General features: G+C 40.4%; 2 pseudogenes; both read right to left on the bottom strand.

The window, feature by feature from the left end:
* Positions 1 to 10,583: 10,583 nt before the first annotated feature.
* Positions 10,584 to 11,221, bottom strand: LOC121152793 (annotated as a pseudogene).
* Positions 11,222 to 22,425: 11,204 nt separating this feature from the next.
* Positions 22,426 to 23,065, bottom strand: LOC121152794 (annotated as a pseudogene).
* Between the last annotated feature and the right edge of the window lie 378 nt (positions 23,066 to 23,443).

Raw genomic sequence — 23,443 nt, forward strand, 5'->3', positions numbered from 1 at the left:
ATGTGGGCTTCCCAAACCTTGTCTACTGCATCTCTGCAGTCCTCTTTTCACAACAAAGGAAACCTAATTGGTATTGATGACTTTTGAGTGTGTGCACTGGCGAGGGAAATGAGGATTTAGCTTCTCAGCTTGATTAAAACAAAATGATTTTGATTTGCAAGCGTGATTTTTTTGTTAATGGATTTTATTATTCTTTGCATGAACAATTTTGTAGCAACACATTTGAAATCAATAATAAATTTTTTTAAAAAGCTTGAAGCAAGCCTGCTACCCCACAACGAAATTGTGATTTCTTCATGATTCTCTGCCTATTATTGGCCGTGCACAGACCTGCTACTAATAGGGCTGGGAAGTTTATCGTTGTTACAGTTTCCCATTGTGCTATTTGTTATGCTTTATTAGAAGCATTGCTCATGCTGCTCAACAGTCTTTGCAATCAGTTCTTTCATGGCTCCACCATATGTCAATAAGGTTGGACATACCAATTGTTTTTTAAGATTTATTTATTTTCATGGGAAAGGCAGATTTTATCTTATTTTATTTTTTATATTTTATTATTATTATTATCATTTTATAATACAGTTCCATAAGCTCCTGGTATTTCCTTATCCCAGCCCCAACCTAGTTCCCCTATATCATTACTAAAATATAGTTCTTCATACACAGTTATATGTCCGTCACTGCAGGAATAAACAATGGCAGAGAGTCCAGCATCCCATCGTCCAGATATAGTAAACAGTTTCATTGTAAGTCTATCTTTGTCTGGAAGTAGTAATGCATTCTATATTGTATCCTCAGATCTGGATGTTAGTCTCCATTTCACAGCTACTGTACAGCCCCTTAAATGAAAAGTCATAATACAAAATCAAAAATAGAAAGAAAAATATAAATTTACAATGCCATGAAGTTAAATAACATGTTACTAGATATGACAGTCTCTATTACACAGCTACTATACATGCTCTTAAATGAAGAGCCACACAACAAAATCAACATCAAGGAGAAAAAAGAACTTAACAACACCGTGAAGTTAAATAATATGCTACTGAATGACGTGTAGCTGAAGAAATGAAAAACAAGAACCTTGTTGAAGAAAATGATGCTACTCTATGATCCACGAGTCACTAAATGATAAAATCAGAAGAAAGTGTCTTGAAGAGATGAAACTAACCGAAAACATCAAAACCCATGAGATACAGTTTCCACTGACTTTTGTTGGTGAAGTGTGTCTCTTCTAGATGATCAATAGATGAGTTTTGTTTTTTAATCCAGTCTACTGATCTATGGCATTTGATTGAGCTTAAACCATTTACATTCAGGGTTAACACATATAGGTGGTATTTTGGTCCTGTCGTTTTAGGAATGGGTTGTTCATTGATTTAGTCTTCTGTTGTCATTTTACTGGTATGTTCTTCCCATTTGCCTTTGGATTTGTTGGGTGCTATTCCTCTTCTCTGTCAAGAGAACATCTTGAAGTATTGTTTGTAAGGCAGGATTGGAAGAGGTAAATTCTTTTAATGTTTCTTTACTGTGGAAGAATTTTATTTCATTTTCAAAGACAAAAGAAAGCTTTGCTGGATATGTTGTACTGGGCAGACAATTTTTTTTTTCTTTTAGAATCTGTCACTCTATTCTCTTCTTGCCTGTAGAGTTTCCTGTGCGAGATCTTTTGTGAGCTTAATTGACATTATTTTATATGTCCAATGATTTTTTCTTCACATGCACACGTCAGGATCTTTTCCTTATGTTCAATTGAAGAAAAATTGATAATCATGTGTCTTGGCGAAGATCATTTCTGATCAGTCCTGTTGAGAGTTCTGTGCCCCTCCTGGCTCTTGTTTCCCAATCCTTTCACTAGATTAGGGAGATTTTTCTTTGTTATTTCATTAAATGTATTTGAAAAACCAGTTTTTCTTTCTGCACCTTCTGGGACTCCCATAAATCTTATATTTGGCCTGTTAATAGTGTCTTTCAATTTTTGAATACTTTTTTTTTCTTTTTTTTTGCCTGATCGAGCTCTACTTCCAGCTTTTGGTTTGCTTCTTCCTGATGACAGGAAATATTTTCCAATTCTGAGATTCTTTCTTCTGCTGCTTCATTCTATCTTGGAGACTTTCCATTGTACTTTTAATTTGCTCTACTGTGTACTTAACTTCTGATATACTAGTCTTGATTTTCTTTATTGCTTCCTTAAATTCTTTGAACTCTTGTATGAGCTTCTCATCGCTGATCAGAAGCTTTAAAATGAGTTTTCTGAATTCGATGTCTCCCATGTTCTCGATGTCTTCCTCAGTTAATTTTTAGGTTGGCAAAGGGCTTTCCACTTTTGCAGGTGAGTTTTTAGTGATATTCATTGTGCCTTTGTCTCTTCTTTTGCTCTTGGTCATTGTACTTCTGGTTAGCAGAGTCTTCTCCTTGGGACAAGTTTCTAAGCTGTGTCACCCACAGGTGTACTTTTTTTTTTTTTTCTTACTGCAGTTGGTACACAACCCTTTGCTTGCAGTGAAATTGCCACTTCCTCCAGTGATTTCCAGGTCTGGGTTCTTATGTTAGATTTCCAACATGGTTTCCACAGCTGTAATTCCTGGCTCACCAATCTCCACCTCCTGTGATACTGTGCTGAGGTGGAACTGTTGTGTCTGCAACCTTTCTCTCACTTTCGGTTGGAGCAGGTTCCAGGATTAGAGAGACACAAGCTGTTCTGTATAACTACGTTGTTAGTGGCGCCGATCTTGATGGAACCTATTGGACATTAGATCTGGGTACCACACAAACCTATTTGACTGGTAGGATGTCACAGTTGGTATTTTTTTTTCCTGCGGGCCCAGTGCAATCCACAGAACTCAGTGAGTTCTCATGAGTTCAGCACATTCACAGTTCACTGTTGTCCTCTGCAATCCTAAAGCTTTTACCCTAGTGTACAAAATGGCACCTGACGTAGAGTTCTTGATCTGTTGGCTGTCAGATCTGAGGGCTACCCAGTCCTGTCTTGGGTGGAACCTGTAGAATGTCATGTTGATTCAGTTCTTTGAGTCAGAAATGAGTTTATTCACAGCTCAGTTTACACTCAGTCCTTTCCCTTTCCTTTGCCTCCTTATGCAAAATGTCACCCAATTTGGCTCTACAGGGCTGACTGTGCTGTGAAATATTCCCTGTTCTCACACTACCCATCTGGGATCTGCTACTCTGTCTCTGTGCCTGGTCAAATCAAACAGACCTGCGGGAGAGACAGTTCTTTGTCTGGGTTCACCTCCCAAGTTCCCAGTGAAAGTCCCTTCCTACCTGGTTGCTGGTGGAGTTCCAGCTGCTGGTGGAGTTCAGATCGCCATTAGCTGAATGCTGCTGGAGTATTAGTCACCACAACACCACACCATTGTTTTTGCTGCTTTGCTATGTCTGTCAGTCTCCAGGTACCCCTCTGTTCTTGTTCTCACTTTTCCTATTTTCTGGGATGTGTCTTCTCTGCTTCATCCTGATTAAATATTTCTCCGTCCGTTTAAACATGTCCTTACCCTATTCTGCCATCTTAATTCTTGGTTTAGGAATTCTTTTGGTAAATACTTAACAATCTGATGGTATTAGAGTTTAATTTTATTCACATAATATTATTGATTTTGATTTGTTTGATTTGGTTTGGTTTTTCCTTTTTTTTTTTTTTTTTTTTTTTTAGGACAAAGGAAGCCCAATCTACACTGTACCTTTATGTTGTTTGGTGTGAACTTACTATTTCTTTTTTAAGATTTGGTTCTATTTATAAGGCAGAGCTAACACTTTTAAGGAGGTGCAGTGCTTCCTTGCACCTACTTTTTCATTCCCAAATGGTCGTAATGACTTGAGCTGAGCTGTTTGGAAGATTGGGAACTGGAACTTCTTGCAGGTCTCCTATACTGGTGCAGGTTGTAAGAACTTGAAAATCCCCCACTTTTCCAAGACATATGCAGAAAGGTGGATCTAAACTAGTGTAGCTTTACATGAACTGCTTCCATATTGGATGCCGCCTCCAGACGCTCATGGTTAAACTTTGACCCAACAGTACTGACTCCTGAACTTATGAATGACATAGTGTCTCCCTACAGAGGTGATGGCAAAATAAATTATTTTCTCAATTTCATTTGAAAGGTTATGTGACAGTCGGAAAGATTTGAGATTTATTATATGCATATATCATATACATTTTATGTATAATAAAAGGTTTATTATACATAAATAATGAAGGATTACAGAAAGAGTGGATTCAGAGACAAAAATATTTTTCATCTGTTGACTCAACAAGTAGCCCCAACAGCTGGTCTGACACCAGAAGCCAGAACTTTTCTGAGTGTCCTATTTTTGTTGACGGGGCACAAGCACTTGAATAACTTTGTTTTGCTTTACTCAATACATTTTACAAAACTGGATTGGAAGTGGAGAAGTCAAGACTTGATTTAATGTTTCAATAGGATGCTGGCACTGGAACACAGTAGAAAAAAATTCCTTGACCATTGTGGCAATAAGAAATGATGTAATTAGAGTGGGAATAATTAAAGTTCTTTACCCCTGCAGAATTTGGCAGCTGGTGTCTTACTTTCAATACCCGTCCTACTGGAGGGATCCCGATGTCCTAGTGTAATAGCTTGGGGTGTCTGGCAATCATATGCATGTGTTCATACATTTTTTCAGTGTAATGACATCCCCTAAGATCTACTGAGTTGACAGAGTATTGCTGCCCTATCCTGCCCTGAAGACTAATATCTCAGGAGGTCATTAGATCATAACTCACTTCATATAGAACATGTCATATGTATTCCATAATGTATGCATCTGTTAACTGTGAAGAAGAGTGGAAGACTCTCATTGCTAATAGAGTGGCTTATATGTTAAATCATTTGTAAAAAGTATATACTTGGGTCACACTTGCTAAATTTCCCACTGTGTGGCCATCTATGTGAATTTTGCAGCTTCAGCCTTAAAGTGGTTCCCACTTCTTCTGCTTCTCTTCCTCTGTTCTGCTATCACAGTGTCATTGTAGTGAGCATTAACAAGGATTCAGGACCTCAAATATTGGAGTCTATATATGACAGAAAATTCAGGTTACAGGCATATATGTTCTGAAGTGCATTGGCCTCCATAGTTATGGTTCAGAGATGGTTGAAAGGCAGAAGAAAGGAAATTGGTGCTTTGTGACTGAACATCTTGAAAAGAGTGAATGTGCTTGGTGTTGTGTTTACAAGCTGAGTATCAACAGTTGCAATTATGATTTTCATTTGAGGAGGCATGGCTTAGGTGAATCCTAAGTATTAGTTAAGGGACTATTAGTTAATACTTGGGTATTAATAAGGGAGTATTGAGTTACTCCTTGAGTATTACTTAAGGGAGGATATTCATTTTCACATTTTCCAAAGTTCAGATTAGCTAGATTGTCTTAAGAAAATCTTTACATCCAACCAGCATGATAGCATAATGATCAAGGTCCTCGCCTTGAACGCACCGGGATTCCATATGGGTGCCAGTTCTAATCCTGGCAACTCCACTTCCCATCCAACTCCCTGCTTGTGGCCTGGAAAGGCAGTCAAGGATAGCCCAAAACCTTGGGACCCTGCACCTGCATGGGAGACCTGGAGGAATTTCCTGTCTCCTGGCTTTGGATAGGCACAGCACTAGCTGTTGTGGTCACTTGGAGAGTGAAGCATCAGATGCAAGGTTTTTCTCACTGTCTCTCCTCCTCTCTGTTCATCTGCCTTTCCAATAAAATAAATAAATCTTTTAACAAAAGAAAAGAAAATATTTACATTGCTGAAAATTGCTCACGTTTAATTTATGGCCAATGAAACCTGCAAACGCAACTTTAATTTTGTGGAAATGGGGATGGAAATAACGTATTTTGAACAGTTTTCTTCCTGTTCATATCTTACATATAGGGCAGTACTCCAAAACATATATATGAAAATATACTCCAAAATATATATATGAAATATATATATATTTGAAATATATATATATCTTTGGTGTGAAGGCAGATTTAGGAAGGGCCATGCCCTAAATAGGATATGGGTTACAGAAACAGAATGTAAAGTCTATAATTGAAAGCAAACTGCAAGAATAATATCAGAGAATCTCAGTGACTCCCATATTTCTTGGAAGCAGTTATGCAATAACTTGTACTCAGAGAAAAAAAAATATATTTTCCACAGTTTGGACCCAAATAGGAATCCTCACTGAATTTATGAGTGAATAAAATAATTTGTGGGCATTCCACCTGAGCCTCTCAGTACCACTGTCATTTGGGGGAGATTTTCAGGAACTCAGCCTAGGACTGGGACTTTGAAGACTTCAGAGTCTTTATCAAGTCATTAAGACTTCTTGGTGCAGTTTTTGTAATGAGGGAGCAGGTAATGAGTTCTGCTGTTAATCATTTGGCTATGTGTTACCTCCCTGGCTTGTCTATTCTGGTATCTGAGTAGGTGTCCACTAAAAAAAAAAAATTATCACACCTGTGACTTGATTCCTCCTTGACTTTACAGATATGGCGCCTCTACACATGGTCTTTTTAAGAAGCTGGGCATTCCTGGGCCAACAGCTCTACCTTTCCTGGAGCCGATCATGGGTTACTGCAAGGTATCATTTGAACTGCTGTTTTTCTTCACAAATTTGCACAGAGTGTTGTGGTTTATGAAATGAAGTTTTCTACAGGAGACAAGTTTAAGTTTACTAACTCTCTGACAGATGTGTGGATCACTTCCAAGTGATGGAGAAGCTTAGTCTGGGTTCAAAATCCTCATATTTGCCTCAGTAAAAGAGGGTATTATGGGTCTGGTATGATGGCTAGCAGCTTAAGTCCTTACCTCGAATGTGCCAGGATCCCATATGGGCTCTGTTTCTAATCCTGGCTGCCCTGCTTCCCATGTAACTCTTTGCTTTTGGCCTGAGAAAGCAATTGAGGATGGCCCAAAGCTTTGGGACCCTGCACCAATATTGGAGGCCGGAGATCTCCTGGCTTATGGTTTGGTTCAACAAAGATCTGGCCATTATGGTCACTTGGAGAGTGAATCATCAGACAGAAGATTGTCATTTCTGCCTCTCCTCCTCCTATATATTTGACTGCAATAAAAACAAATAAAAATTTAAAAAGGGAATGTCTGTGTTTCATCAACACTCAATGTTCAGCTGCAACTTGATATCCACAGTGTGTCAGCATTATGAAGAAAACTTTGAGCTTTCTTTGGCACTTTCTCAAGAACATATAACCAAGCTTGGTATTTGCAATAATGGAGCATGTGGACCCCATGTTGACTCATGAAGCTGTGTGCTATAGATTCCAGTTTTCCTGATTGTAGCAGAGGTCATAATAATAGCTGGTCTCTTTTCCATGCATAGCCTTGAAACTTTAGTTTATTAGGCACATAGCTATTTATTACCAGAATGTTGGACTCATGTTATGCATTTATTTGTTAACAAGTAATTTGGAGAGTGGACAGACAGCTTTGATGTGCTTGTGTACTCTGCAAATGCCTTCAATATCCATGACTACACTGGGTCAGAAGCTCAGAAGTTCAACTGAATCCAGGTCTTCTGAGTAGAATGGAGGTACCCAGTTAGTTGAGCCATCCCTCATGCAGCCTAGGATATGTAACAGTGGAAAATTCAAGTGAGGTGGCAGGCCCAGATATGGGACACAGATTCTTAAATTTGAGAGAGAGGTTACTTAGCTACTATGGGGGAATGCACATCCATATGCATTTATTATAATATCCTGGGTCAGGGCACAACCAGGTAGCCTAGCATATAAAGACCTTGCCTTGTAGCACAGGAATCACATATGGGCACTAGTTTTAATATTAGTGGTTCCACTTCCCATCCAACTCCCTGCTTGTGGCTTGCAAAAGCAGTAAAATAAGGTCCAAAACTTTGGGACCCTGAACCCATGAGGGAGACTCAAAAGAGGCTCAAATTTTAAAAATTACATACTATTAAAGATGGAAAACAGTAGCAAAAGGAAGAGAGTAATTTCAGGGCAGTTTTTACATACCATGGAGAGTTATCTGGTGGCAGGGACAAGTGTACAGACTCGGGATTTGGGGCAGCAGTGACAACAGGTTGTCCTTTACTTGCCAGCAATGAGCGGCTTAGAAAAGAGCATGAGGACTTAACCTCCAACAGGAACATTTGAAGATTGGTGGTGCTTTTGACTGGCTTGAACTTCCTGCCCTTGTGATTCTTGGGGACTTCAATTAACACCTCCTTCATGTTCTACAGCACCATGCTCCAGTGCCTGTCAAAGGCTATCTCAGCCCAGGAGGTTTTGTCACGGCAGTTGATTAGCACCTGTGTGATTTTCTTGACCAATTGTGTTAGCACCAAGAGTGGCCCATGTTGAATGGTTTCTTATTCTGCATCTGCAGCCCCTCAGGTGTCATCTCACTCTTGTGCTTGTTGAGGAGACTCATGGTGCTGGCAGTGCCTCTGGTTACTTCCATCTGCATTGCCGCTGCCTCTGCAAGTCAGTTTTGTCTCCCAACATAGATTTAAGTTTCCAGATAAAATAATTGTGAGCACTAGCATATCTATCTATATAAAGAAATATTTATTACATATCTCTATATAATATAGATATGTATTATACACACATTTCAATATATAAATATGTATTTTATTGCATTTTGAAATAAGTAACCATAAATTGAGATGAACTTCACTGACCCAGTTGTTTAAAGTTAAACATTGTAGTTTTCCGAGAAGTCAACATCATGTTAAGTTAGAATCATCTGCTGGTTAAATTTCTAAATGTTGCAATAGCTGTTTTGGCTTCAGGAATGGAGCTGGACCATTATCTCATAACTGAGCTATTTAAAAAGTGAAGGAGGAGGTGGCATGTTTTCTCACAGTAGTGTAAGCTCCTACCTGTGACATTGGCATCCCATATTTAGGCATGGGTTGGAATCCCAGCTCCTCTATTACAATGCAGCTCACTGCTAACAAAGCTGGGAAAGTGATAGGTGAAGATCCAAGTGCTTGGGCTCTGTCACTCACTTGGGGAACACATATGGACTTCATGACTCCCAGCTTTGAACTGGCTCAACCCAAGCTCTCATGAACATTTGAGGAATGAATAGGCAAAAGGAAGATCTGTTTCTATTACACTGCTCATCAAATAAATAAATATATCTAAAAACAATTATTAACATTCAAGTTGACCTATGTTGTAGGACTTAATATCACACAAATTTCAGTAAATTTCCTACAGATATACCAACAATACGTGGCCATTAAAATTAATGAGAATTGGTGATTTCATTCTCACTAATGATCAAATTGAGTATTTGGCATTGAATTTAACTTAAAAAGTGAATTTTTTTCTTAAGAACACCAACAGTGTATAATTTCTAGAAGTTTGTCAGATACAAATGAATTCTTTTGGAAAACTACAAAAACTTTTGTATCTTGCTGCTGCTGATTTCCCCTATGTTATTGTGATTGTACAGTCCTTCATAAACTGCCTTAAATCTTGCAGGCATGGTCAATGACAGACAGTCCACTATCCCATTGTTAACATAAATTTAAGAGTTCCACCGGGAGTCCGTTTTTGATCTGCAAGTACAGGTGTAAAATGTATTGCATCCTCACAGCTGGATATGATAATCTCTATTAGTTAGTATAAATCCCCTTAAATGAAAAATCACCAACAAAATTAACAACAGATAAAATAGAAGTTTACAATGCCATGAAGTTACATAACATGTGACTGAATGACTAATACGTCACTGAAGAAATGAAGAAATAAATATCAAGAACTCTCATGAAGAAAATTATGTTACTGTATGACCTATGAGTCAGTAAGATTTTAATAAGAGGGAAAAACTATTTAAAAGAAATGAAAATAAAAACCAAAACATCAGAATCCATGAGATACAGTTTTTGCTGTCTCCTATAGGCAACAAATAAATGGGTTTTATTTTTGAAAGCCACTCTATTACTGTATGACATTTGATTGATTGGCTTAAGCCCAATCACTCAAGGTTACTACGAATGGATGGTTATTTGGTCTTCTCATTTCCACAATGTGTTGTTCATTAATATAGTCTTAAGTTATCATTTTACTGGGATGTTCTTCATATTTGCCTTTAGTTTTGGCGTGTGTTATTTGTGTTCTATATCAAGAGAACGTCTTTAAGCATCATTTGTAGGGCAAGTTTGGAAGGAGCATATTCTTACAACTTTTCTTTGATGTGGAAAAATTATTTTTTCGCTTTCTTTCTTTCTTTCTTTTTTCTCTTTCTCTCATTCATTCTTTCTTTTTCGATTCTCTCTTTCTGTCTTTCTTTCTCTCTTTCCTTTTCCCAGCTCTGTGCCATCTGTAGATCACCGTGATTCTATTTGTCACTTGTGCCCTCTACACTGCCCAGTCCCCCCAACGAACTGTACATGTGTTTATAAACATATGAAAATATAAATAATGAGGGCACCAGGGGGTGCCCAACCCTGCAGCTGTGGGCTGGCATATGCTTCATGGGTGCCTTCAGGTCCAGACACCAGTTTCATGACACACTGAAGGGCAGCCCCACACCCCAGTCATCACTGAGGCTCCAGCTCCTGCAGCAGGGGCACTTTCACTCCTGAGAGCACTTCTTATGGGCTGGCCAGTTCCTCCTGCTGACACTGGAAGGCACACTAGTGGGCCATCTGGCAACAGCCACAGATCTTTGAACTCCCAGAGCTGCTTCTTGATCACTGTGCAGGATGGGTAGTGCCACTCCTAGTAAGTGCATGAGTTCCACTCTTCCTCCACAACGTCCCTGTTGGCACTGTAGTGCTGAGTCATATTCAGAATGGGAAAGTATTCTTCTATGGGGTTTGTAAAAAGTTGCTGTATCGTAAGCCAATACTGGCTCTGCTTACTCTACTTGCTGGAGACCTCCTCAGGTCAAGGCCACCAGCCCCAAAGCACGAGTTGTAGGTTGTGCAGGCAATTAGTCGTCCATGGTCAAGGCATTGAGATCAGAACCTGCGGCTCCTATGGCATCTTGTGCAAGAACCTGCCGAATCCTGGCCATGGTTCTTGTCAAATGTGTGCAAAAAGATTTCAACATCATTTCCTTCCACATCCACTTCAATGTGGGCTCCAAAACAGTAGCTCTCCACCTGCCATGTATCACCACCGGTAGAATGCCCTGGTCATTGTTCATAGAGTACTTTGTCTTCCTAGCTACCAATCTGAGCCACAGATGCCTACTTTGAAGTTGGTCATGAATAGTTCTGTGCTCTATCCCTGAAGTGCTGCTCCCATGGGAAACACCAGAATGAGGCTAGGCACCCTCTCATCTGGCAAGGCAAGAGCTGGTGTGGGGCCTCCTCTGGGCAGGGCCAGGCTGGGCTGGCTTGGGCCACACAGCATCGAGCCTTCTGGACCTGCCATGTGCCACTGCCTCACACACTACCACTTATTTTCTCATCTTTAAATATTTATTTATGTTGCATTGGAAAGTCAGATATACAGAGAGGAGAGAGAGAAAAGAAAATTTGTCTGCTTATTTACTCCCCAGTGGTTGCAATGGCCAGACCTGAGTGGATCTGAAGCTAGGAGCAAGGAGCCTCTTCCAGATCTCCCACACAAGTGCAGGGTCCCAAGGCTTTGTGACATCCTCAACTGCATTTCCAGGCCACAAGCAGGGAGCAAGCAGGGGATTGGAGCTCATGGAATATGAATTGGTGTTCCCATACGGGATCCCAGCACATACAAGGTGAGAACTTTAGCTGTGTGCAGCTACAATGTTGTGCCCTTATTTCATTTTGAAAGGCAAGGAGAGCCCTGCTGGATATGCTATGTTGGACAGAGTGTTTGTTTGTTTGTTTTTGGTTTTAGAATCCGGAATATGTTGCTGCATTCTCTTCTGGCCTGTAGTTTCTTGTGAGAGGTCACCTGTGAACCCAGTTGCTGTTTCTCTGTATGTGAATTGATGTGATTCATGTGCAGATTTAAGAATTTTTTCTCTATGTTGGTTTGAAGAGAGTTTGATTATTATTATGTGCTGTGGCAAAGATCGCTTTTGGGAAACCCTGTTGGCACTTTTGTACCCCTCATAAATATTGTTTCCCAATTATTTTTTCCAGATTTTGGAAGTTTGCCTTTGTCATTTCATTAAATATACTTTTAAACCCAGCTTCTTTTTCTGTGCTTTCTGGAACTCCCATAACTTTGATATTTGGTCTTTTAATCGTGCATTTTAACTTTGAATAATTTTTAGCTTGACCCAGATTTAACGCCAGCTTTTTAATTGTTTCCCAACTGTGACAAGAAATATCTTCCAAGTCTGGTATTCTTTCTTCTGCCTCCTTCATTTTATTACTCAGAATTTCCACTGAATATTTAAAGTGCTCATGTGCCCTTCATTTCCAATAATTTAGCTTGATGTTGTTTCAATGATGCTATTTCCTGTGTAATAGTATAGTTAAATTCCTTCAAGTCTTGTACATGCTTCTCATTCTTTGTAAGAAGCTTTACAATGCGTTTTCCAAATTCTGTTTTCTCCATTTTTCTTAATGTATTCTGCAGTTAACTCCTTTGTAGGAGTCTTGAGTTATACTCAATGTGCTTCTGTATCTTATTTTGCTCTTGGTCATTTTAATTCTGGCTAGCAGATTTTTCTAAGCTATGTTACCCACAAGTTTTACAATGCGATTTTACTTTTTTTTTAAAAATAATTATTATATTTTGGACAATCTTTACATAGTTAATTGGGGTAAAAAGGTTCAAGAGCTACAGGAAAGTGGATAAGACTATTATTTCCATATTGTGTCTTTCATGTTTAAAGCGGGGTATTATTGGAGAAGGCCCACCCAATTTCCCACTCACCCCAAGTGTGAGATGTAGAGCATCTTCTGAGATTCTTGCTCAAGTGGTGTGATAGTTCACCAGTTATGAATCACTGCCAATATTGCCACTCCAAGCAGTATGAGGTCTTTGCAGAACACACTGATTGACATAGTCCATCATAGAGTGTCTCTTTGCCCCGTATTTCACTGCCAACATATAGCTGAGATGGTTGATTGACCTGTTCTGTCTTCTCTCTTTTCTTGGTTAGGGCTCTAAGTCCAGCATTTTGATTGGGGAGATCTCCAAAGAAACTTTGTCTGAGGTGTTCTCAAACCATATTCTTGTATGTACTAACAAGTACACGGCCCAGCACAGTCCATCTCCCTGATCAGCTGGTGGTTGCAGTCGCTGGGTTGGTTCTGTTTTCAGCCCTGATTTCACTGGAACCAATGGATGTTTCAGTCCATCTTGGTTCTGCCCAGCACATTCTCGGCCCTCATATAAACAAGTGGGTGTTGCAGCCTAGTTGGAGCAACCCACAATAACCCCCACAAGGCCCGCCTCCTACCATGGTTTCCCAGTATGTGTAGCAGTAGTCCAGTCTGTCCCACGCCTCATTCCTCCCCAGCCCCTGTCCTGGTTTTTATGCCCTCCCGTAGAAGTGGTTACCCAAAAGGGATGAGCCCACTCTTTCCCTTCCAGGCCTATCCTACTCCCAGATTATCCACTTTCCTGGTAGTTCTCTGGTTTCACTTGACGAAACTAGCCCCCAGTGCCAGCTTCTGCCAGCTGAGTTGTGGTTAAGCCCAAACAAACCTCACCCACTCTAATTTTGTTTGCACCAGTAGGAAAGATCAGCTCAGCCTGGCTTTTCCCTTATCTAGTCCACCTGAGGCATACATGTGTTGTAGCACTGCTTAGTCTGGTCAACCCCCATCCCAGCTTATGCTCTCCAGCGGGAGTAGCTGTCCAGCAAAGGAACCCTTCCTTTTTGCCCTGCTGGCACTGTCCCCTCCCTTCCTGGTTCTCAGGCAAGCGATTTTACTTTTTGCAGTTGGTTTATAGTTCTTTATTTGCAGTCATTTGTGCCACTCCCTCTAGTGAGTTTCAGATCTGAGCTCATGTTAGACTTCCACCATGGTCTTCTTAACCCTGCTCCTGGTTCAACTTCTACCTGCTATGATCCCTTGATGATGCTGCACTATTGTCTGTAGAGTGATTCTCCCAGTTGTGGTTAGAGTACTTCATAAGATTAGGGAGAAATCAGATGTCATAAATAGTTAGGTTGTTTTAGATGCTCATATTGTTGGAACAATGCTTGCTGTAAGATATGTGGGCCATCTGGACCTACTTGGAGTCATAAGATGCCAAAATCACTATTATTTTTGATGTGTAATCAGTATAATGCACTGCGTCCAGTGAGATCACTCCCAGCTCAATGCGTGGACAGCTCACTGTTGTTCCAGCCGTTTCAAAGCCTATGCCATCCTGTACAAAATGGTTCCTATTGTGTCACTTGTGGAGATCTGGATCTGCTAGCTATTAGTTTTGGGAGCTCTCCAGACCTATTTTGGGTGGAACCTGGTTGTTGGTGAACATCTGGCTTCCAGTGAAGTTCAGATTGCCATTCGTTGACTGCCGCTGGGTATCTGATCACTACATCAGCCCTCCGTTGTCTCTCTTGGATTGCGTCCATAAGTTTCTAAGTACCTGTCTGTCAACAGCATGTCTTTTCCTATTTCCTGGATTGTGCCCTCTCTGCCTCTGTCTCAGGTTTCTCCATCTGCTTAAGTGTATTCTTACCCTACTCTGCCTTCTTGATTCTCAGAGACAGATTTTTTATGCACTGGTTTCTTCCCTAATGGCTGCAACAGCCAGAGCTGAGCTGATTGGAATGATGTTCATGACTTGCCAGAGACAATGTAAAATAGTGCAACTGTTGTGGAAAATAGTTATTGTGTTCTCAATTGATTAAGCCTACAGATACCATGTAATTCAGTATTGCTATACTTGGTGATATTCTGAAGAGAATTTAAAGATGTAACTCTACATGTTTTGGCTCATCTTGGGCAATTCTGCAACAGCCAAATGTGAAGACACCTCAAATGTTCTTAAATGAATGATTAGGTAAAGAAATCATATAGACATACAAGGCAACATCAGCAGGAATCAGTTTGATTCATTTGCATTACTCTTGATATATTATGCTAATTGAAAGAAATCAAATATATTGTTCACATGTTGTTTATTCCTATTCATGTGAACTGTCCACAATGAGCTGACCTATCAGGACAGGGCACACAGTGAAGGTCCAGGAGCTGAGAGAAGAAACAATATGAAGAATCCATTTAGTGGAGCAGGATTTTCTCTTGGCATGATTTGCGAATTTGGAATGAGACTGAGGTATTGGTTGTCCAACAATGTGAGGATTATAAGTCCTGGTGGTTGTTCATTTTATGATTAATTAAAAATTGTGTTTTTCATTTGAAGTATGGAGGTAAAGAAGAGAGAGGAGAGAGAGAGAGAGAGCACGCTTATATCTCTTTCCAAATGAGCTCAGTGTCCAGACCTTTGCATGGCCAGATCCAGAAAGCCATCCGGGCTTTCCACCTGGATGTCGTTGACCCTAGCACTTGGGGTCATCTTCTATTGCAGGTGTGTTAGTTAGAAGTGCCCTTTTCCTGAAATGAAGAAATTGGGTTTGAGCAGTTGCTTGTGTTGAAAGCCAGTATTATAAATGGTGACATAATCTCATATTCCACAATGCTAACCCCTACAATGAATGATTTATGGTGTGTGAATTCTACATCTATGGATTTTCCAATCTCTAATGAAAAGGCCTATAATATGAGAAATGTCAATATGGTGCCTCGTAAGCCTAGGGACATCGTAGTGTGTCTACAAAACTTCAGGTCTGATGCTGAGGATGCCACGGCTGTGCTTTTCCTATGCAAACAAAAGATTCAAAGCCTGGCCAGTATCTTGATTGATTCCATTTTACCTGTGTATTTCTAGTATTCCTTTATACATGTTTCTGATGTTTGTGCAGATGTAGACTTGGGCATTTTTAATTTTTATTTAAAAGGTAGAATTATAAAGCAAAATAGAGAACTTCCATTTTCTAGTCCTGTCTCCATATGGGTTCAACAGCAGGAATTGTGACAGATGAAGCTCCATAGCCAGAAGCTTAAAATAGGTCAACTACATGGTTACAAAGGCCTACAGATTAAGGCATTTGTTTCATTTTTACTTTGGTATAAAATAATTACAAAAACAATCCTAAAACAAACATTATTATTTTGCTTCAGAGAAAATGTTTTCAATGAGCTATTACCCAGTCAAACCTGCAGTCATGCAGCTGAAGCCAGGAACTCTACAGTTGGCAGCTCATGTAGTTTATGTATTGACAGGAGGTTTACTAATATCCAAAATCAATTTTCACTAAACCTAAACTAATATTACTTAAAATATCAAAATTACAGACTTAAAAAGAAAGCTGATAAATGAAATGAATTTGTAAAGACATATGTCATAGATTCTTTATTAAATCTTGCAATTAGCCATTAATAATCACCATCACTTTCACCTAGTATTGATTCAATAGTTTTTTGTTCTTTTGTTACAGAGCAGTGAAAAGGATCAGGGCAGCTATTCTATGAACAGAGGACTTTTACAAAAAAAAAACTTCTTTTTAACTTTTTAAGCTGTTTTAATTCCCTAACTGTAAATGCCAATATAAGGTAGAAGTTTTAAACCATTTTTTCTTTGAAGGTTCACATTTGTCTACCTTTAGAAGATGCCCCATATACTTTCTGCTTTCCATGGTGAGAAACCAAAATACATCATTTCATGTGTTGTAACAGTTTGAAGCTGCACAGTAAACAAACTCTTTGTACCTCCATGATTGCCATCTGTTCCAAGATATTATCAAGCCATTTCGTAAGGAAAACATTGTTTATATTAGGGCAAGTTCCAGGACAAAGAGGGGCACATAACAGGATGTTTGGGACATTGTGAACTAATTGTATCATTATATGCCTTTAGTTGTGTGCCGTTGCCTTAAGTTGCTAAAAACACTTCTACTGTAACATGATTGACCAGTTTGAGGTGCTATACCAGTTATAAAAATCATTTCACATTTGCAGAAAAACGATACAACCACTGCCAGGAGAATTCTATGAAACATTAGAGAGGTGATTAAGGGTCCACAGAATGGGCTTAGGCAGCAATGAGGTGATTAGAGACATTTCTTCTGGGTTTTGCTTTGCAGTCAGAATCTCCTCACAGGACATAGCAGAACATGAGCAGTAATAATAAAGTCCTGCTCATTGTTGTTTTCTCAATAGCACTGCAGCAGTTCAAGAAAGGTAGAAAAGACAACCTAAGCCTTCTCCCAGCTCTTGTAGGCAGGCTTCAATATCATATTAATGATCAAGATTTCCCTTCCATCAAAATATCCCAACCTGACTAGGAAGTTGAATTGTATGTTCTTCTATCCTTTTTGTCCCAAACAAGAATTTCTGCATTGTATTTTTGAAAGATCTGGGTGTTTTCTGTTCTACCTAAGCTGACATCTGCCACAACCTTTATGACCAAGGTTTTTGAGGTCCATGTGGACATTTGGTCTGCTCTCTTATATTTATATATATATATTTTTTTTCACACCCATTGTTGAAATACCTATTCTTCCTGTAGGGAGAGAGCCATAGTGAGTGAAATCTAGTCACTCTATTGTAGGACTCTGAGTGCACACAACAGAGCCTGAATTGATATAGCTCAAGGCAGCCATGGTTCCATCTGGTCCACTCTTCATGAACTTTGTGGCAGCAGAATCCTGGTGGATCACCCACAATGTTCAGCCATGGGGCCTGAGGACCTCTGTAGCTCCTCTCGCAGTGGTAATAATCCAGGAAGATGCAATACTTTCCACAGTGTCACTGAGAGAGGGTATATATGGTCAATCAACCTGTTGCAAAACACTGTGCTAGACACTAGGGACATAACTGAGACTAATACCCAGGGCATGTATTATAGATGTTTGTGATGTGGTAATGAAAACACAGGTGTGGTTTACAGTGATACTTGAGGGCAGGAGTGCAGTGATCCAAATGTGAGTGTGGGACTGATGATAACGAGGTGAGAGTACATGGTGTGTTAGAAGCGTTTGGTGAAGAGTGATGTCCCCAGCAGAGACAAAGAGAGATATATTCCATCTGTTGGTTCACTCCCAGGATGGCTGTCATACTTGGGACTGAAGCCCGAAGCTAGCAGTTTATTGTCATTTCCCATGTGAGTTCAAGGGCCCAAAAGGCTTAAGCCATTCTCCACTGCTTTCACAGATCTTGTGGATCTCTGAATAGAAGGTAGAGCAGCTAAGACATAAACTGGTGCTCATATGGGTGCTGACGTTGCAGGTGAAGAGGCGGCTTGATTTTCCTCTGTGTTGATCCCCCTGCATATGAAGTCAGCATCATTTTATCCAGATCTGAGAAGAAAGATGTATCTATTTTGATTGGGATTGTATTGAATATGAAAATTTTGTTTTGGTTTATATGGACATTTTGATGATATTACTTTTAAAGGTCCATAAACGTAGGAGATTTTTTCCACTTTTGTGTCGTCCATTTGATGTTTTGTCATTTTTGTTTTTAAAACATATTTACTATTAATTTTTATTCAAAAGGCATTTTCGTTTGTTAAAGGCATTATGTAATTTTCATCATAGAAATCTCTCATATCCATCTTAAATGTTTTTTAAGATATTGAGATTTTTGAATCCATTGTGCGTAGGGCTTACAAATTCTTTTTCAGCCATTGAATATTTTAGGAAATCAAACGCTATTGATTTTTTGGTGATGATTTTTCTATCCTGCAACTTTACCAATAGGCTTTGGCAGAGTCTTGTTTCTCCCTTGAAGAAAAACATGTCATCTTCTAACAAGAATAGACTGACTTCTTCTTTCTAGTATGTTTCATTTTTATGAGGAGTATTAGAGCAGGATGGAGGTTAACCACCTTGGAGGGAATATACAGGGTATGTTGTTCTCTGTCTGGGAAACTGTGCTCCCACTACTGAGGCAAGTATCAACATAATAAAGAGGGATGTTTAAGTCAGGTGATCAGGAACACGGTCAATATTCTAATTTCAGCAAACTTCAGCATTTCATTTGGTTTTAAAATTAAAACTTGAATCCCTGAGTCCTGTACTCAATTTAGAGACAGTACATTGTGAAATTAGAGGTTACTTTATTTTTTATTTATTTTTTTAAAGATTTATTTTTATTATTTTTTATTGGAAAGACGAATATACAGAGAGGAAGATCTTCCGCCCGATGATTCACTCCCCAAGTGAGCACAACGGCCAATTCTCTGCCGATCCGAAGCCAGGAGGCTCTTCCGGGTCTCCCACGCGGGTGCAGGGTCCCAAAGCTTTGGGGCGTCCTCGACTGCTTTCCCGGGCCACAGGCAGGGAGCTGGAATGGAAGCGGGGCTGCCCGGATAGTACTGGCGCCCATATGGGATCCCAGGAGTGCAAGGCGAGGACCTCAACCACTTGCGCCACCGTGCTGGGCCCTAAAGGTTACTTTATAACTGTCATCCTTGTTTAGCCATTAATGTAACCTTTTAGGGCAGAACGTGACCAATGACCTACAGATCCTCTGTTCTCACTGCCTGCAATCGAGTCCAGCATGAGCCAGATTGGTTGATCAAGGTCCTTAGCCCACTGTAGGTCACTGGTCACAGTCTGCCCTAATGTGCAGTGCCCTGGGAGTTAAAGATATAATCCTGAATGTCCCATTTCCAGACCAGGCACCTGAGGCTCAAGAAGGGTAAATAATTGGTGTGGAGAGGCTGAACTCATCACATGATTTGGACCTCTCTGTTAGGTTTGTACAAGATGGAATAGATGAAACTATGGTCCGAGAAAGACCATGATCACCTGCAAAACTCATAGCCATACCCTGTCCTTTCACCATGTCACCGCCAGTTTCTTACTGATTCTTGCAATTTCACAATTTTAAACTCCCAACAATACTACCATCACACAATGAAGCAAAGGGCTCAATAAATCAAAGAAGGGATATGACGGATGTTTTGGAGAATATACAGAAATGGCAAGGCCCATATTTTTTCAATTTTTCCATTTATTATTATTATACTTATTTTCATTTTATGATATGGTTCCATAGGCCCTGGGATTTTCCTTAAGTCTTCACCAAGTCTTGCTCCGCACCTGAATCCCCCTATATAATTGTAATTGCATAGTTCTTCATCAGCAATCATAAACCCATCATTACAGACATGGACAATGATAGTCTTGCATCTTGTTGATTAAATATATTTAGCAGTTTCATTGGGAGTTCATCTTTAATCTGAAAGTAGAGATACAAATTGAATTGTATCCTCACAGCTGGATATGATAGTCTCCAATAGTTACTATAAATCCCCTTAAATGAAAAGCCACAAAACAAAATCAACAACAGAAGAAATAAAAATTTACAATGCCATGAAGTTAAATAACATGCCTTTGAATGACTAATGTGTCACTGAAGAAATGACAAAGAAAATGAAGAACCATGGTGCAGAAAAGATGTTACTGTATGACCTATGAATCTGAAGAAAATATGAGGTGAGAAAAAAAATAGTTTGAAGAAATGAAAATACAAACCTAAACATTAAAGTCAATATGGTATAGTTTCATTCCCAAAGGGACTGTAACCACTGGAGCTGAGCAAATTCAAAGCCAGGAGCTCAGAGCTTCTTCTGGTCTCCCATGCTTGTGCATGCTCCCAAGCTTTTGGGCCATCTTTCACTGCTTTCCCAGGCCACAAGCTGGAAGATGGATGGGAGGCAGGTCCGCCACGTTTAGAACTGGTGCACATATATATTCCTGGTGCATTCAAACTGTGAAATTAAGCCATTATGCTACCACGCCAGGCCCAGGTTTGTTTTTTATATGTACTCTACTGCTCTATGACATCTGATTGATGGGCTTAAGCCATTTACATTGATTGTTAATATGAATGGATGGGTGTTTGTATCTGTCTAGCAATGGGTTTTTCATTGATATAGTCTTCTGTTGTTATTTTACTGCTATGTTCTTCACATTTGTCTTTGGTTTTAGTGGGTGGTATTTCTTACTATGTCAAGAGAAGATCTTTAAGTATCTTTATTTTTATTTTTAAAAAATTCTTTTATTTTTGATAATCTTTACAAGGTTGATTTGGGCACAAAGGATCAAGGGCTATAGCAAAGTAGGTAAGATCATTGCTTCCACATTAATACTATTATTTTTGTATGTATCTGGGGTAAGCGAAGAGCCAAAGTTAGAAGCCCCACCCAGCCTACAACCCATCCCAGGCCCTTAACATGGGGCATGCTCCAAGGGTCCTGATCAAGCACTTTTATATTTCTACAGTTCTAAATTGCTGCCAATATCACCATTCCAATCACGATAAAATCTTCAGAATCCACTGGCTGACATAGGCTCTTCATGGTTGGGGTTCTGAGATCAGTAGTTCAGTTGGAGGTTTCCCCAGAGAAAATTTGTCTGAGGTGATCCCAGAACTGCTTTTTGTGTGTGCTTGCCAGTACAGGGTCCAGCACAGTCCATAGCCCCAATCAGCTTGTGCTGGTGGTTGCAATTACTGTGCCAGTTCTGTTTCCTGCCATGTCTTCCATATGAACCAATGAGTGTTGCTCTCATGCCTGATTCTGTCCACTTCACACTTGGCTCTCACATAAACAAGTAGGAGCTGCAGCCTAGTCGGGCGACTCCCAATATCCCCCATCTGGCTTGTCCCCTGCCCTGGTTCTCGTATGTACCACAGTATGTACCACAGTCTTGTTCAGTCTGTCCCACATCCCATTCAGCTTTCATATAGGTCTATGGACATTAAAGCCTAGTTCAACCTAACCAGCGCAAACATGTTGGCAGATGCCGTTCTGTCCAGCCATTCCTGCTTCAGGCCTGGTTTTCAAGCTCTCCAGTGGAAGTGGTAATCCAAGAGGGAGGTGCCGACTATTTTCCTACTGGACAACTCCCACTCCAGGATCATGCACTCTCGTGGTGGTCATTCAGTTTAACTTGACAGAATTAGCCCCCAGTACCACCCTCTGCCACAAAGGCCAACCAACTCTCTCTTATCTGTGCTTGCAGTAGTAGGAAAAATCAGTCTAGCCTGGCTTAGCCCTGATCTAGCTCACATGAGGGCCACAGGTGTTGTAGTCCTGCCTGGTCTGGTTAGTTCCCATTTCAAAATATGCTTTCCAGTGGGAGTTTTGTTCCCATCAAGGGGATCCTCCACATTCCCCCTACCATTTAGCTTTTCTTTGATGTGGAAATTTTTTTTTTCTTTTTCTTTTTCTTTTTCTTCTTTCTTTCTTTCTTTCTTTCTTTCTTTCTTTCTTCTGTGTGGTTCTGTGTCATCCTAGGATCAGAGTAAACGATTCTGTTTTTCACTTCTGCCCGTCCTACTTCCCCAACCCATAAAAAATTATACATGAGTTTATGTATTAACATATATATAATGGGGGTGCCAGTGGGTGCCTGATACAGGCAGCTGTGGGCTGGTCTCATGCTTCATGGGCACCTTCAGAAACAGGTGTCAGACCCTAGGAGCAGCCCCTCACCCCGGTCAAATCTTGGGCTCCAGCTTGTGCAAGCAGTGGCGCTTTCATTCCAGTCTGTGCTTCTTGTGGGCTGGCCATTCCTTCTGCTAGCACTGGGAGCTGCAGTATCAGGCCACCTGGCTGTGCCTGCAGATGTTGAACTCCTGGAGCTGCATCTTGATCACTGTGCCACTCATAGTAGGTGTACAAGTTCTCTTCCTCCATTACATCCCTGTTGGCGTTGTGGAACTGGGTCACATTCAGCCTTGGGAATAGCTCTTCTACGAGGTCTGTAGGAAGCTGCTGAAACGCAAGTAAATACACTCTGTGCTTCCTGTATTTGCTGGAGACCTCTTTGGCTCAGGGCCACCAGCCCCAAGGCACAATCTACAGGTTGTCCATCATCATGGCATTTAGATGCACCACCTTGAAACCGGAACCAACCTCGTGCTGCTTCCAGCATCTTGTGCAGGAGCATGCAGGATCCCTGCCCTGGTTCTTGTGGAAGGTGTACCCGTAATTCTTAACGATCTTAGCACCATTTCCATCTGTATCAATTTCCACGTGGATTTCGAAGGAGTAGCTCTCTACCAGTGGGATGTCCTGTTCTTTGATCAGTGTGTACTTCACACGATGCCCAATTTGTGGTTGGTCATGATCGGACATGTGCTGTCTGCCTGAAGTACTGTTTCCAAGGAAGACACCAGGCCAAGGCAAGGTGGTACAGCATGCAGGAGGGAAAGGGCCAGGATTGGGTGGGCTCTGGCCAGGATGGGGGTGAGCCAGGCTTGTGCTGCACTGGCGCCCTCTGGACCTGACACATGCTGCTGCCATGTACACCACCACTCATTTTCTTATTTTTTAAAATTTATTTATGTTTTATTGGTAAGTCAGATACATAGAGAAAAGGAGAGACAGAGAGGAAGATATTGTATCTGCTGATTCACTCTCCAACTGGCTGCAATGGCCAGAGCTGAGTGCATCCAAAGCCAGGAGCCAGAAGCCTCTTCCAGGTCTCCCACACAGGTGCAAGATCCCAAGGCT

The sequence above is a fragment of the Ochotona curzoniae genome, unplaced genomic scaffold (assembly GCF_017591425.1).
Source record: "Ochotona curzoniae isolate NIBS_2020 unplaced genomic scaffold, NIBS_Ocur_1.0 contig_2657, whole genome shotgun sequence".
Classification (NCBI taxonomy): domain Eukaryota; kingdom Metazoa; phylum Chordata; class Mammalia; order Lagomorpha; family Ochotonidae; genus Ochotona; species Ochotona curzoniae.